The sequence below is a fragment of the Chinchilla lanigera genome, unplaced genomic scaffold, assembly GCF_000276665.1.
Source record: "Chinchilla lanigera isolate Chin_1 unplaced genomic scaffold, ChiLan1.0 scaffold00110, whole genome shotgun sequence".
In the NCBI taxonomy this organism is placed as follows: domain Eukaryota; kingdom Metazoa; phylum Chordata; class Mammalia; order Rodentia; family Chinchillidae; genus Chinchilla; species Chinchilla lanigera.
In genome coordinates, this window is record NW_004955511.1 from 2,943,330 (window position 1) to 2,958,652 (window position 15,323).

Here is a 15,323-nt window from a genome sequence, read left to right on the forward strand (position 1 = left end):
AGAGAGAGAGAGAGGGTAAAGTAGTATTAGATGGGAACTTGGTGTGCAGAAAGGAAAATTGAGAGTGGTAGTCTTTGTCTCTCAGCCTGGTGAGTGGCCTGGAGACGCAGAGTCTTCTGTAGACTGCATAACTCACTAATAAAGTGGAGCGCTTTGGCTTAGCAATAGAAATTGATGCCATGTACACTCTGCTCTGTGGTGAAGCTGAGTGCTGGGTAGGAATGGGAACTGTTGTCACTTCCCAACCCCATCTTTTATAGTTTCTGTGCGTCTTTGTCGTTGTTACCGGGGAGGGCTGGAGCTCTTGACCATCCTTTCTGGAGAATATTGAGAAGGAATGTTTGCGATGAAGCTCTCTGCACAGTGTCCCTGTAGTATGAGGTCCTGACTTCGTGCTGCGTGCCCCTCTCTGTGCCCAGCAAAGTGGCAGAGGATGCCAGGGCCACAGCATGCCCCATTACCGAGGGGGATTCCTCTTGTAAACACCGACTTCCCTTTACCTAAGAATTTCCTCCACCATCTAGCACGGAAGGATGGGGGCTCAGGCTGTTAGAGCAGCACCCAGGAAACAGCGTGAGGACTTGTGAGTGAATTTCAGGACTATTCCCAGGATGAGCTGATGCTGATGTGTGCCCCGTGGTGCCTCAGGTGTCCCTCTGGGTCTGGGCTTTGGTTAACCACACAGAAAGCCGTTCCTGATTGTGGCCTGTTCTGCCTCCTTGCCTTCTCTACCTCACTCCCCCATGGCCCATCACCTCTCAGGTAGACAGACCTCTGGCTCTCAGTCCCTCGTCTCAGGCTCTGATTCTGAGAAAGCCCAGCCTACCACAGGCAGCAAGGAGCTTGCTGTCTAGACCAATCCAGGGTAATTACTTCCTGTGGTAGTGGTGGAACTGTGTCCCCTCCAGAATTCATTTGCTGAAGTACTAACTTCCAGGAACTTTATTTAGAGATAGGATCATTGCAGAGAAAATCAATTTAAAATAAATTGTCCTTAATCCAGCATGACTGGTGTGCTTGTGTAAAAGGGGAAATTTGGATAGAGAGACAGCATTCAGAGAAGTGATAGGAAGAGATGAAAAAAAAAAGACAGAGCAAGGGGAGGACTGTGACAGACCCTTCCTTTCAGCTTCTTGAGGAGGCAGTCCTGCAGGCTCCTTGATTTCAGACTTCCAGCCCCGCAAACTGTGAGCAGATAAACTGTTTAAGGCTTCCATCTGATGGCACTTTGTTGTTTAAATCTCCCAGTTGGTGGTATTGCTATGACGGCCTTAGCAAATGAATACATGCTGACATCTGTAGAGACTTCCCGTTGACCCAGCCATTATTCTGGGCATTTTATACACATTTTCTCAAATTATCCTCCCAACAGCCCTTTGGGGTGGAAACTGATATCAGCTTCCACTCAAAGATGGGGAAGCAGGGGCACAGGGATGGGGAGAGACTTGTCCACATAACCGGTAGCAGGAGTAGAATTGAATGGTGGCGCTTTGGGTTCAGAGCCCACTCAGCCTTTAGGAAGTTCACCTCCCATTACACTGGGCTTCAGCAGATGAGCTTTTAATTGCTTAGATGATGGTGAATTTAAGATCTTATATTAGTGCTCTCCAAAGAGATAATAGGAGATATATTTATATAATATGTCTATCTTATTCTTATTTATGTATGTATCTGTCTACGTACCTATCAGTCTTTTAGCTACGTAACTATCAGAAAATAATTATTTTAAGGAATTGGCTGCCTTGCTTGTGGAGGCTGGCAAGTCCGAGATCTGCAGGGCAGGCTGCAGCCCTATGGGAGTGGGTATCTTGGAGTCTTCAACCTGAAGTCAGCCTGGAGGTAGAATTCCTTTCATGTGGGGAACCTCAGTCTTTTCCGTCAACTCCTTGAATGAGGGGCCCCCACATTACAGGTCCTCTGCCTTACTCAAATTCAGCTGAGTTCAATGTTGATCACATTAACATTGAAAAATACCTTCACAACATGTAGGCTGGTGTTTGGCTAAATAACTGGGCACTGTTGTTTAGCCACATTAACACACAGAATTAACTACCACAGGTCCTGGGAGAATGTATGGCACATCACCTGCTCCAAGGAGGCACGGCTGCTCAGAATCAAGTGTCAGGTCAGCTCCTGAGAGCACTGCCTCCTTAAACTCTGTCTCATTCACCATGCCCTGGTCATGGCCCACTGCCCATGTATGAACCAGCTTGCATCTTTAACCTGGGCACTGTTCTACCCGAAAGGACTGGGAGTGAGAACTCCTACCTCTGTTGTTTTATGAGATGCAGGGTAAGGTGTGCCGTCCTTCCAAGCCTCAGTTTCCTTATCCATGGAACAGGAAGAGCAACATCTCCTGAGTTCTGGGAGAATTATGAGGTGACAGTATCGACTCTGACACAAGAAGACATGAGAATATCATTCCTTCTGGCAAATTCTTCTCTTATTACAGCAGATGAATTGATCTTTTAAAGCAGTTGTTATGATTTTAGCACATGGAATGGCCATTTCTGCCTGTCTTCTGTGGATGCCTTGATGCCTTGTCTTAATTTGTAGAATCCAAAGTAAAAGACAAGTCCCCAGCCCCATGCAGAGGGAAGAACAGTGTCACTCAGGAGAAAGCACCAAGAGAGGGAGTGGTGGTTGGCATGGGGAGTGGCACTGCCTTTATGTTCGCTGAGTAGCACAGGACGGGAAGTCTCCTCAGAACCACTCTTAGCAACTCATGAGATGGCGGGTATTCAGACATCTAGTCTCTTCCGTCTTTCAGACTGGTCCTGGTAGCGAGATATTGGGATGCAAATAAAAATACACCCCGTACATCTATGTTGTGGGTATTTTACCTATGGCTGCATGGCTTAAATGTATATATCTCTATCTGTCTGTCTGTCTATCTGTCTATCATCTATCAACCTCTATTATACAATAAACACATTATTTAACCTATGAAAAAATATTGTAATAGCAGATATTTTAGAGACGAGAAACGTTCTCTGAAATTTCTACCATGTGTCTCTGTTTTATCCTCTTTCTCTCTCTGTCTCCCTCCACCATCTGTCCAGCTTTGCTTTTCCCTGGCTTTGTCTCTCTCTCTCCATATATAATATATATGTATGTAATTTTAAATACACTACTTATACAATTTTTGGTTCATTTCCCAGGTGGCAGAGACCTTCAGTGGACATATAGCTCACACTTTGAAGTTTCAGTTGCAGAATACCTTAGTAAATTATTAGCATATGAGAGAGAGAGAGGAGAGAGAGAGAGAGAGAGACAGAGAGAGAGAGAGAGAGAGAGAGAGAGAGAGAGAGAGAGAGAGACTGTGGATACTGGTGGGCAGGAAAGCTTTATAGGATAATCAGTCACATTCCCTAACAATCCGAGTCAGCCTCTGCTTTAGCGTGTATGATTTCAGCTGCCCTTTGGGTAAAGACCAAAATCTTGGACCTGGAAGTCCCTATATAATACAGCTCACCAACCACTGTGCTGCTTGCCCTATACTCCCTTAAGCGGAGCCCTGGCCTGAATGGCTTCTTCTATCACTCAAATAAATAACTTGGCTGATCCCAACCCGGGGCCTGCTCAGGCCAGCCATGCTATCATCTACTTCTGTGCATTTTCTTCCCAGGAGTGCTTCTATAGTTTTAGTGGATATTTAATAAAAACTTAGGGTCTATTTCTCCAACTGGATTGTAAAATTCTCAGGGTAGATGCTCTGTCTCTGGACATCACCTAGTCTTTGTCTTTTAGTGAGAAGAATGGTTGAAAAGGAGGAGAAGTAGTAAATAAATGGATGAAGGCTAAAATGAAGGGATGGAGATGGAGTGATTGGAGCAGCATCTGTGTCACATGACAAGTCAGGCTTGATGGTCTATTTGATGGTCTGTCAGCCGGGTGAGAGCAGTCCATTCTGCCCCCAGAGAGCTACATGTGGTTGTTTTAATGTTTAGCAGCTTTTCACTAGCAGGTCTTTCCTGATGAGACTTAATGAATAGGCTGGAGGTTTTTAAAGGACTCTGAAGTCTTTCTCAGAGTTCAGAAAGCGGAGAGACAGAAGCGAGCTGGGAGGCGCACAAATGGATGCTCTTCTGAGTACTTCAGATAATGCTGATGAGATTCTCTGCCCTCAGGCAGGCTGCCCTCTCTGTCTGACACCCCTCACAGTCTCTGAGGGACTGTTGGTTGTGGGACCAAACCAATCTACTAAATGGAAGTGGGGGACTTCATTATCAAGAGAAACAGGGGTTCTAATGATCAAGAACAAGGCAGCTGGGCCGCAAAGCATCATGGGAACTGGATTTCAAGAGCCCCTGCTTCATTCTCACACCTCAGGGCTATCAGAGCTTGTTTCACCTCCACTTCATTCTGATTATTTTGTGTCTTTCTTTCCACCAGTGTCATCTGTGCAGAGTCTGAGCATGGCTACCAGCCCTCAAAGGCATGCAGACAGTCAGCTCAGGTTCTTACCACTGAACTGGCCACAGCATATGTTTTTTGGTTAAAAATTTCCAGTGGAAGAACATGGACTAACTGACCAGTTACAATGTTTTAGATCACTCACCACACATTCAGATGAGGTCTACGCCATGTGCAGTAATATAGTTGTGTAGTTTTTCTGTACCTCAGGTACCTTTCCTAGAGAAAATTTCAAATGTTTTATTAGTATGTATTTGTGACGTCTAGGGATTACATTCAGCTAGGGGGATTTATACATCTATATATTTCATCTTGATCATCTCCCACCCCACCTTCCTCATGACAGTTTTAGAAATAGTAGACCATGCTGTGGGACGTGAATCCCAAATCATGTCTATTACACAGTTGCATTAAAAATACAGGTCCTGCTGCATCAACTGTCTTTGAAAAGACTGCCAAAACCCATCCCATAGACCTAGTGAATGCCTCTTATTACCAGCAATAAGCACAGCATGGCCAAGAGGGCAGAGATGGACACTCAATTCCTAAGTGGTTCCACCTTCCTGGCCAAAGAGCATAGAACAGAGAGGGCCTCCTGCCTCTTGTTTGGCTTGTATGGGACCTTTCTGAAGGAACTTGGGATTGGAACTATGAATGACTGGCCTCTCCAAGGGGCTAGATCCAAAGGGTTCATCACTGGTATTGTGGTTGCACTGGATTACAATGAAAATAATACTTTAGACACAAGGACATATGAAGCTGATGTGCAGAGAGAAGCAAAGATGAGAGACAGACAGGGAATTCCCTCTGGTTTTCTCGTGGTTCTTAGGAATATTGGCCTAAATTTGGTTGTGTTCTTTTTTTTCTTTTTCTTTTTTTTGGTATCAGGAATCTCACTCAGGACCTTGTACTTGTCAGGCAAGTGCTGTGCCACTGAGCTATATTCTTGGCGCTGGCTGTGTTCTTGAGCCAGTGGGCACTGTGGGATTCCTCTACATCCTTATCACAAGTCCAGCTTAAATATCTTAAGTTCACTTGTGTTGTTTTCTAATTCTTGCGTGAAGATACCTTAAGTGTTGTACAAGTCAGAAGTATCACTAGTTATGTGTGCAAAATCAGAGCTCCAGAGAACAATGTACTGCCACTGAGATAGCACTGAGGGCACTGGAAACTTCAGTATCATAGGGATAGAGACCATCTCTTTTGATGTTCTGGCAAAGGAGTTGGGGGACTGTCAATGGAGACATCAGGAATCTTGGGTAAATACTTGGATACTGGAGTATTAATAGATCCTTGTGGTAGTTAGTGGAAAGAGAAGAGAAGAGAGAGAGAGACAGAGATGGAGACAGAGACAGACACAAAGAGAGATAGAGAGGGAGAGAGAGAGAAAAGGAGATTTTTGTTTGTCCAGGATTTCCTACAAAATCCACACAGCTGATATGGAGACCCAGATTTAAAAAAGAAATCAACTCTAGATTGGTGATAGCTTGGAGGAATTGGGAAATCTTTAATAGCGCTCATGCCTCCCCCAGCCCAGTCCTGTAATAGAGTACTTATTGTAGTAGCCAGCCATGAGCCAGCTTATGAAGGGCCTCAAGAACTTTGGATTTGATTCTGAAGATGATGCAGCAGACAGAACAGCAGGAAGATATTCACGGTTTTGGGTGAAATGTTGGCAGAAGGTCATGAGGAGTAAGAGCCAAGAGATAATTTTGAAAGTAATTGCTATGGTCCAAAAAGTGTTGCTCATCACCTGGCCTAAGATTATAGCAGCGGGGGAGAAGGAAGTCAGATTCAAGATTTTTTTTAGAGGTAGGTTTAATGGGATTTAGAGAAGGTTCCTGTAGCTAATTTTTTTTCCAATACAGCTATACTGAATTATGTCTTCCCACTGTATTTCCTTGTAATACTGTATCGAGACAGGTCTCCATTGGGAGGTAGGTCTGTGATCCTTCTTTTGATATTTTAGTAACCAACTCAGCAAGTGGAGTGTGACAAAAAGTGATGCTCCATGACTGCTGATGCCAGATCATGGAAAGCAAGGTGGCTTCTGCCTGGTTCTCGCTTTCACTAGGGTGTTTGCTCTTGGGATGTATGTACATCCTGTGAGGAAGCCTAGACAGCACGAGGAGGCCACACCAAGAACACTATGCCTGACATCCATGCTTGTGGTCATGTGAGGGACTGAGTCTTCAGGTCACTCACTCCTGGCCCTTAGGTATTCTAGCTGAAGTCTTTCTGTGTTCTATTTGAATTCCTGAATCAAAGAATGAGTGTGAAATAATAAATGACAATTATTGTTTTAAGCCACTAAGTCTTGGGAATAATTTATTTTGTATCAATAAAAAGCCACAGATTGGATGCACTGTGTAAAAGAGAGAAGTCCAGGATGACCCCAGGGATTTTGATTTGAGTCAGCAGAACATTTCTTGAAAGTGAAATCATGAGTTCTTCTTTGGGGATATTAAGCAGGAGACAGCTTTCTCTGGCACCCTCTACTTCACCACTTTGCTGTTTCTCCAACATAGCAAGCTGACTTCCACTGTAGTCCACAATAATGGAGTCTCTCAGTCCATTTGCAATACATGACAGTGACCCTATAGTCACAAGTGGATTGAACTTAACTCAGGTTAAAGCCAGTGGAGCTATCCTGGAAATCTGGAAGTGGACTGGGAAAGTTAGAGGTATATGTGTGCATGAGTCTAAAAATATGTAGTCTTGGATATCTCTGGCTCATATTTTCTGCAAGTTAGGATGGATGAAAGGTGGAAAGAGAGAGAGAGGGGGGAGAGAGAGAGAGAGAGGAGAGAGAGAGAGACTGAGATTATAATAGATGGACAGAATCTACTGCCTGATTTCCCACAGAATATCCAGTCTTTCCTTGGCCCAGTTATACTCCTGGCTTGGATTCTGAATCTCTCTCTCTCTCTCTCTCTCTCTCTCTCTCTCTCTCTATATATATATATATATATATATATATGTATATATATATATATATATCTTTATTATAAATTTCATTTTGTCCTTGTTCAAATTGGCTTTGGTAGTCAACACTCAAAAATCAATAGCATTCCTGTACACAAAATAAATTCACTGAGAGAGAAATCAGGGAAACCACACCTTTCACAATAGCATCTAAAAAATGAAATACTTAGGAATCAATCTAACAAAGGAAGTAAAAGATACATATATTGAAAACTATAGTACTCTAAAAAAGGAGATTGAAGAGGATATCAGAAAATGAAAAGATATCTCTTGCTCATGGATAGGAAGGACCAACATAGTGAAAATGGCCATACTTTTAAATTTATTATACAGATTTAAAGCAATTCCAATCAAAATACCATTAGCATTAGCATTTCCATTACCATCAGCAGAACTAGAGAAAACAGTCCTAAAAATTTACTTGGAACAAGAAGAGACCTAGATTAGCAGAAACAATCCTAGGCAACAAAGGCAAGGCAGGGGGCATCACAGTCCCTGACTTGAAATTATACTACAAACCTACTGTGATAAAATCAGTACAGTATTGGGACCCCCTCTCCAAACCAGACCTGAATATCAGTGGAACAGACTAGAAGATGCAGATGCAACTACAAACACACTCAGCCAACTTATCTTTGACAAAGGGGCCAAACATGTTCACTGGAAGAAAGACAGCCTCTTTAACAAATGGTGCTGGAAAAACTGGCTTTCCACATGCCAAAGACTAAAATTAGACCTATGTCTATCACCATGCACTAAAATAAAGTCAAAATGGATCAAAGATCTCAACATTGAAACAGAGACACTGAATCTACTGAAAGAGAAATTAGGTAGAAATCTTGAAGACATAGATGTAGGTAGAGAAAACCTACAAAACCCAGACTGCATGGGAAATACTTCAAAGAATCAACAACTGCAATCTCATCTTATGAAAAAGCTTCTGTACATCTAAAGTAATCACCAACAGAGTGAAAAGATAACCCACAGAGTGGAAAAAATTTTAGCCAATTGTCCCTCTGACAAAGGATTTATAATCTAGAACACAGAAAGAATTGAAAAAAATCAGACACCCCAAATTCAAAGACCCAATCCAAAAATGGGCATCTGAGATGAATATACATTTCTCAGATGAAGAAATAAAGAATGGCTGTTATTGAGAGATCAGTCAATAACAAATAACAAGAAGCTGTGGGGAAAAAGGAACCCTTCTCCACTCTTGGTGGGAGTGCAGACTGGTACAATCACTGTGGAAGTCTGTATGGAGTTTTCTTAAAAAGCTAGGATTAGAGGTTCCATTCAACCCAGCTATTGTTCTGGGTATCTTCCCAGGAGAATTAAAAACATCAGAGATACATGTGCACCCATGTGTACAGTAGCACAATTTGTCATAGATAAATCTTGGAAACAACCCAAATGCCCATCAACTGAGGAATGGATAAAAAAGATGTGATCTTTGTATACAATGGAGTATTATTTAGCTATAAAGAAGGATAAACTTGACACTTCTATAGGTAAATGGATGCAACTTGAGAACATACTCATAAGTGAGATAAATCAGACTCACATGTGTAAAAATCATATGGTCTCCCTGATGGGAGAAACTGAAAAACTAAATAACATTTAAAATGTATAATAGGTATTGTGAAATGGGAAATAATTGTTCAAAAGGAAAAAGGAACTAGGATTGGGAAAAAAGGAAAGGAATGAAGGGAAAAGGGGAAAAATGCAAGTTAGTTATACTACTAGTGTCTCCTAGTTCATTGAAAAGGAAAGTTTGTGTTAATATTAGTTGGAGAATTACTTTGTGCATATCTTGTGCTCTGAGTAACTACTTTGTTTTTTTTATTTTAAAGATAAAAGAATGAAAACATCTTAATAAACACACATACCTTTAGAAAATAACACAAAAACAATACAAGCAATACAGAATCTCAGACAAGGTGATATGAAATTAACAGTGGTTGTAGTATTACATATTGATATCTTCAAGTTGGATACTCAGATGAACAACTTAGACATGTAAGATTGATCATACACTTAAACATTAACTGTTACTTTCAATAGAGCAATAAAATTCAGTAGTACAACTATGTTAGCTATCCTGTGTATATATCTATATCTCTATCTATATCTATTTTTCCCCTTTTTTCTTTTCTCTTTTCCCTCATCCTGGTTGTTCTTTCCTTCTGAGCAGTTTCCTTCCCTTTCACACTATCTATTGTACTTAGATTTTATTCAATCTTTCAAGTTCTTACACTAGTGAGACAATACAATGTTTACACATGCAGGTCTGATTTATTTCACTTACAATTATTGTCTCCAGTTGTGTCCATTTTCCTATAAAAGCCTCGAGATTATCTTTCTTTACAGCTGAGTAATATTCTATTATGTAAAAATGCCACAACGTTTTTTATCCATTCTTCCATGGATGGGCATTTGAGTTGCTTCCATGATTTAGCTATTACAAATTGTGCTGCTATAAACATGGGTGCACATATATTGCTGTGATATGATGTTTTCTGTTCTTCTGGGAAAATACCCAGAAGGGGAATAGCTGTATTGAATGGGACTTCTAATCCCAGTTTACTGAGGAATCTCCAAACTGATTTCCACAGTGGTTTCACCAATCTACATTCCCACCAGCAGTGGAGAAGTGTTCCTTTTTCTCCAAAGCCTCAGCAGCATTTGTTATTGGTTGATTTCTTAATGATAGCCATACTTACTGGGGTGAGATGGAATCTCAGTGTTGTTTTAATTTGCATTTCTCAAATGACTAATGATGTTGAACATTTTCTCATGTATTTATTTGCCATTTATATTCCTTTATCTGAGAAGTGTGCGTTCATCTCAGATGCCCATTTTTGGATCAGGTCTTTGAATTTCAGAGGGTTGATGCTTTTTAATTCTTTATGTGTTCTAGATAGGAGTCCTTTGTCTGAGGGATAGTCTGCCAGAATTTTTTCCCAACTTGTGGGTTTTCTTTTCAACCTGTTGGTGATTTCTTTAGATGTGAAAAAGCTTTTCAGTAAGATGAGATCCCAGTTGTTGATTCTTTGAAGTATTTCCTGTGCAGTTTGGTTTTTGTTCATGAATTCTCTTCCTACCCCTATGTCTTCAAGGTTTTTATCTGCTTTCTCTTCCAATAGATTTAGTGTTTCTGTCTTGATATTTAGATCTTTGATCCATTTTGACTTTATTTTAGTGCATGGTGATAGACATAGGTCTAGTGTTAGTCTTCAGCATGCGGAAAGCCAGTTTTTCCAGCACCACTTATTAAAGAGGCTATCTTTCTTCCAGTGAGCATGTTTGGTCCCTTTGATGAAGATAAGGGGACTGAGTGTGTTTGTAGTTGTATCTGTATCTTCTAATCTGTTGCATTGATCTTCAGGTCTGTTTTTGTGCCAGTACCATGCTGATTTTATCACAGAAGCTTTGAAATATAGTTTTAAGTCAGGAATTGTGATGCCTCCTGCCTTTCCTTTGTTTCCCAAGATTGCTTTTGCTATTCTAGGCCTCTTCTGGTTCAAGATGAACTTTAGGAATGTTTTTTTTCTAGATCTGTGAGGTATTCTAAAGGTATTTTAATTGGGATTGCATTGAATCTGTACAACAATTTTGGGAGTATGGCCATTTTCACAGTGTTGGTCCTTCCTATCCATGAGCAGGGAATATCTTTCCACTTTCTGATATCTTCTTCAATCTCTTTTTTTCAAAGTACTGTAGGTCTCACTGTATAGATCTTTTACTTCTTTTGTTAGATTGATTCCTAAATATTTTAATTTTTTGGATGCTACTGTAAAAGCTATGGTTTCCTTAGTTTCTCTCTCAGTATGTTTGTTATTTGTGTATAGGAATGCTATTGAGTAACTACTTTAAAGGTAACAATATGCAATGTGTTAACAATTGTTATTCTTCTACTATTTTGTTATGAAATTTTGTCTTACTTTTTTCCATAAAATAAAAAACAAACAAACAAAAACCCAGTTGGCTTTGGTTACTTACAAGTGGATGGGTCCTGAATGCTGGTGTTGTTGTTGTTGTTGTTGTTGTTGGTGTGTAATCAAAATCTTCTTGCTTTGCTCACAGGCAACATCACTATCAAGGAACCTTGAGATGAAATTGTTGGGAGACTGTCAGCACCTAGTGCTGTACCCAGTCTGTGGGGCTTTCTAAGCTTCTAGAGCTCTACCTCACTTGTTCAAGGAATATACATACTGACCTCAACTAAAAGCTGGTCATGCTGCTTTTGCTAAAGTGTTTAATGGTGTACTCATTCCCACATGGAACCTTTTTGATTTCTATCTTGGAGAAGGAAGAAAATGAAGGAGTCCACGAGGAAGACTCCTAACAAGTACTCTTTCTCCATAATGGTGCCAATGTGTCACTGTTTTCACCAGTTGTTAGTGATAAGAAGTCATAATAAGTAAAAATAACTTCCTGTGGAAGGTGCCGTAGAAGCCAGGGATAAAATTTACTCTCTCTCTCTCTCTCTCTCTCACACACACACACACACACACACACACACACACACACACACACAAATCCTAACCTCTGAGAAAACCACCTTTCTTCTTTTCTTCGTTTATGTCACGACATGTAGGAAGCGCGTGCCTGTAATTACAGGTTGTCAGGTTGCTGGAGCATCTCTCTAACGTTGCCTGTCCCGGGGGTGTGAACACGCGCTATTACAATGGTTTCCCAGGGAGCCCTGTGTCAGTGACACTGTCCGTGCACGCTGTGGGAGGTGTTCAAGCTGGGGCCCTATCTATATGTAAATGCTGATTTTATTCTTTGGTGCTGTAAGAATCAGGAAAGGTGGAGGATGCCAAGCATTTTCAGTGCCAGCTGGTGGCACTAGGAATGTAATTTAATGCCTTGTTTCCAAAAAATAAGAGGAAAATGAAATATGAGAGTTGCTTATGTCAGGTGAGACTCCGATGCCATCTCTGTCCGGTGGATGCGCCTTAGGCAGTGACCTTGGGGAGCCTTCCATCTTCTCGTCCTCAGGTCTGTGTCCCTCTCTCAGCAGACAGGGGAAGTCACCTGCTCTCTGCTCTTCCCGGAACTCTCCTCAGGACCAGATGTGACTCTGTCCTGAAAGCCCGGAGGGGCTCTGTGCCCTTAGGGGTTCAAGCTTTCCTCCTCGTCCTTGTACCTGGGTACTCCCTTGAGGGTGAGGTGTAAGTAACGTCCCTGAACAGCCCAGGTCAGAATTTACGCAGCCTCGAAGATTCGCAGTAAATAGCCAATTATATGTTATCTCAGGTGACGATTCCTAGGCTGAAAAGTGAGGCAGGCCAAGTAAACAGAAGTCTGCAATTCTGTGTGTCAAGGCTCAGGCCAAATGCAGCTTCCCTGGACATCATCTCCCCTGAGTTTCTACCATGATGTGGAAATCATTGGTTGTATTTATGGCCTGCTTCTCATACACTGTGAAATTCTTGAAGGGAGGAAATATGTATGCGTGTGTGTGAGTGCGTGTGTGTGTAAATTTTATCCCTAGCTTCTAGAGCACCATCCACAATGAAAAATGACAAATTGACCATATGTCCAGATGGCTACCACCTGTCCCTTTCCTGTCCCTCCTTTCTCAAAGACTTTCTTCTTGACCTTGTTCCTTTTCTTTTTGTCACCTGGACGTTGTGAAGCTCATAAAAAATGCTTGTATATTTGAATGCTAAGAATAATTGCCATAATTTTTCCACTGCAGAGAGCTGGCAAAGGTCACACCAATCTGCAGATAATGCCAATTATTTCTCTTGGCAGTGCGCTTGTCCTACTTATTTTTATCCCAGAGTTTTTCTTATGTTAAAGTTGAAAGAGAGAAACCTGACGAAGCACCTGACTCCAGGGAGGGCAAACTGGTGGCTACAGTGGGCCGCATCTTCCCCTGGGGGAGCAGGTTCCCATCACATGGTCTCTGGGTGAAGGTGGGGTGGTAAGGGCCTGTATCTACAAAGCACGGTCTCCCTGGTCACAGATGGTGCGGGTGGCAGATCCCATCGTTCATGGCATTATCAGGATTGAGCAAACTGGACTCTGGAGGACAGATCATTCCTCATGGAACAAGTCAGAACTGGAATTCAGGCTCCCTCAGTCTTTCTTAGTGCTTTAGTGAAAGCCCATGGCTTTCAGTAATGCAGCTGGAAGAGAAAGCGCCTCTATTACCACACATGTCATTTGTGTATAAGGAACCTTAGTGTCAGCAATAACCTCTCTCTAGAGGAAGCTCAGCCATTGTCTGACATCACAGACTGTAGAACATTCTAGTGGGGCCTTGTGCTGGAGCCAGAAGCCCCAGAAAAAGCGTGTCCCCCTACTCTGCCTCGGTTCATGTGAGGGAGGTACAGGTAGGACATTAGGGGAAAGAGGAGGAAAAGAGAATCATGAAATTAAATCTGTCCAGCTACGTGTCTTTGGGTGGCTAAATTATAACTCTCTCCATACTTTCTGAGAGGTGCTTTAAAAAGAAAACCCAGGTGTGGAAATGGAAGCCCAAATCACACCACCAGTCTGGGGAGCTGGGGGCGTGGGCAGGGCTGGAAGTGAGGACCTAGTGTCCCGGCTCCGAGCAGTGTTCACGCTGAGATTAAAGTTGCTGCAAGATCAGAGGGTCGTGATCAGGGAAAGAATGAGGGTCTTGGAAGGAAAGAGACTGTCTTTTCAGGTGAGGAAGCTGCTCAGGTTCGCCTTGACCACGCCCATCCCAAGGCCACCAAATTGAATTTTTTTTTTAACCTATTATGTGAATAATGGCTCAGTTGAGCCATTGACCTTGCTTCCAGGTTCCTTTAAAAGTTGTTATACTAATTGTACCTATTTGTGGGACACAGCGTGACAACTTGATATATACACACAACAGATACAGATCAAATCGGGGTAGTTAATATTTCCATCTCCTTAAAGCATTTAGTTCCTCCAGCAAATACCAAGGCTTCTCTCTGTAGCCCAGCACTAAAACCCTGCCACAGCTGCTCTTAATTAATTAGGAAAAATTTCTAGCATCGTCATCTGTCAGGCTGAATTACTGAGCAGTTCCCTTGTGTATGCTTCTTTCTTCTGCTAAGTTCTGAACTCCCTGCTGTCCCTGGAACACACCAGACACCATCTGACCTCAGGACTTTTGTACAAGCTGTTTCTCCTACTAGCATGCTGTTCCCCGTGATATGTATATAACTTGATCTCTTGATTCCTCTAAATTCTTGCTCACATGTCATCTTTTATTGAGACCTTCTTGGATCCCCCAGTTTAAGATAGCAAACAACCTTCCTAGCAATCTTTTCTGCTGTACTTTTCTTATCAGCATGATATAACTTGTCTTCCCTTCAAGTTTTACTTTCTGTCGCTCCACAAGAATCTAAGTCCAGGAGGGTGGGGCTTTCTGTTAAGATAGTGCTTCAAGCAGTTGATCATAAGTATCCAGGAGATGCTCAGGGCATGAGCTATGGATGCAGGAATGCACTCCTGCTTGTTAGCCATTCACCACAGATCCAGGCGCATAACACATACTTAATATTTGTGGAATGAAACTTTGTTTCTGTCCAGCACATCAATTCCAGTTATTCCTGGTCATCTACTATGACCTCCTGTGGCTTCATGACACCTTGATCCCTACTGTGCTTAGAGCTGTTCAGGCAGCAGCCCCTCCGTGATCAGAGCCATCTCTAGATTCTGCAGGCGTTATTAGCTCCGCAAGGAGCACATTGGCTGGAGCAAACAATGGTGAGTCCCTTTCTGCTCTTTCATGAAACACACAAACCACTCTTGCTGCTTGTTTGATGCCTGATTCTCGAGTGCTTGGAAGAGACCTTATGAGAGTGGCTCCCTGCTGTTTCCCGATTTTCCAGTTCACCCCCTGGCACGGGCAGACAGTGAATGAGTATTTGTTGACTGAAGGGACCAGGTATCATCAGCAGGGCCAA

The 15,323-nt window shown here is 42.2% G+C and overlaps 1 long non-coding RNA gene across 4 annotated transcripts in view; it reads right to left on the reverse strand.

Moving 5' to 3' along the window:
* The window catches only part of LOC106146996, a 20,963-nt gene extending 7,372 nt beyond the window's left edge, over positions 1-13,591 (reverse strand). Inside the window, exons 1-4 of one of the 4 annotated variants that reach the window (XR_001231690.1) lie at positions 13,243-13,591; positions 11,404-11,508; positions 4,562-4,635; positions 2,275-2,777 (exon numbers count right to left, since the gene is read on the reverse strand). This is a non-coding gene — a long non-coding RNA (uncharacterized LOC106146996). Of the gene's footprint in view, positions 1-2,274; positions 2,778-4,561; positions 4,636-11,403; positions 11,509-11,950; positions 12,690-13,242 lie in introns of those variants that run through there. The other 3 variants (XR_001231692.1, XR_001231689.1, XR_001231691.1) reach the window with 3 other exon arrangements.
* Between the last annotated feature and the right edge of the window lie 1,732 nt (positions 13,592-15,323).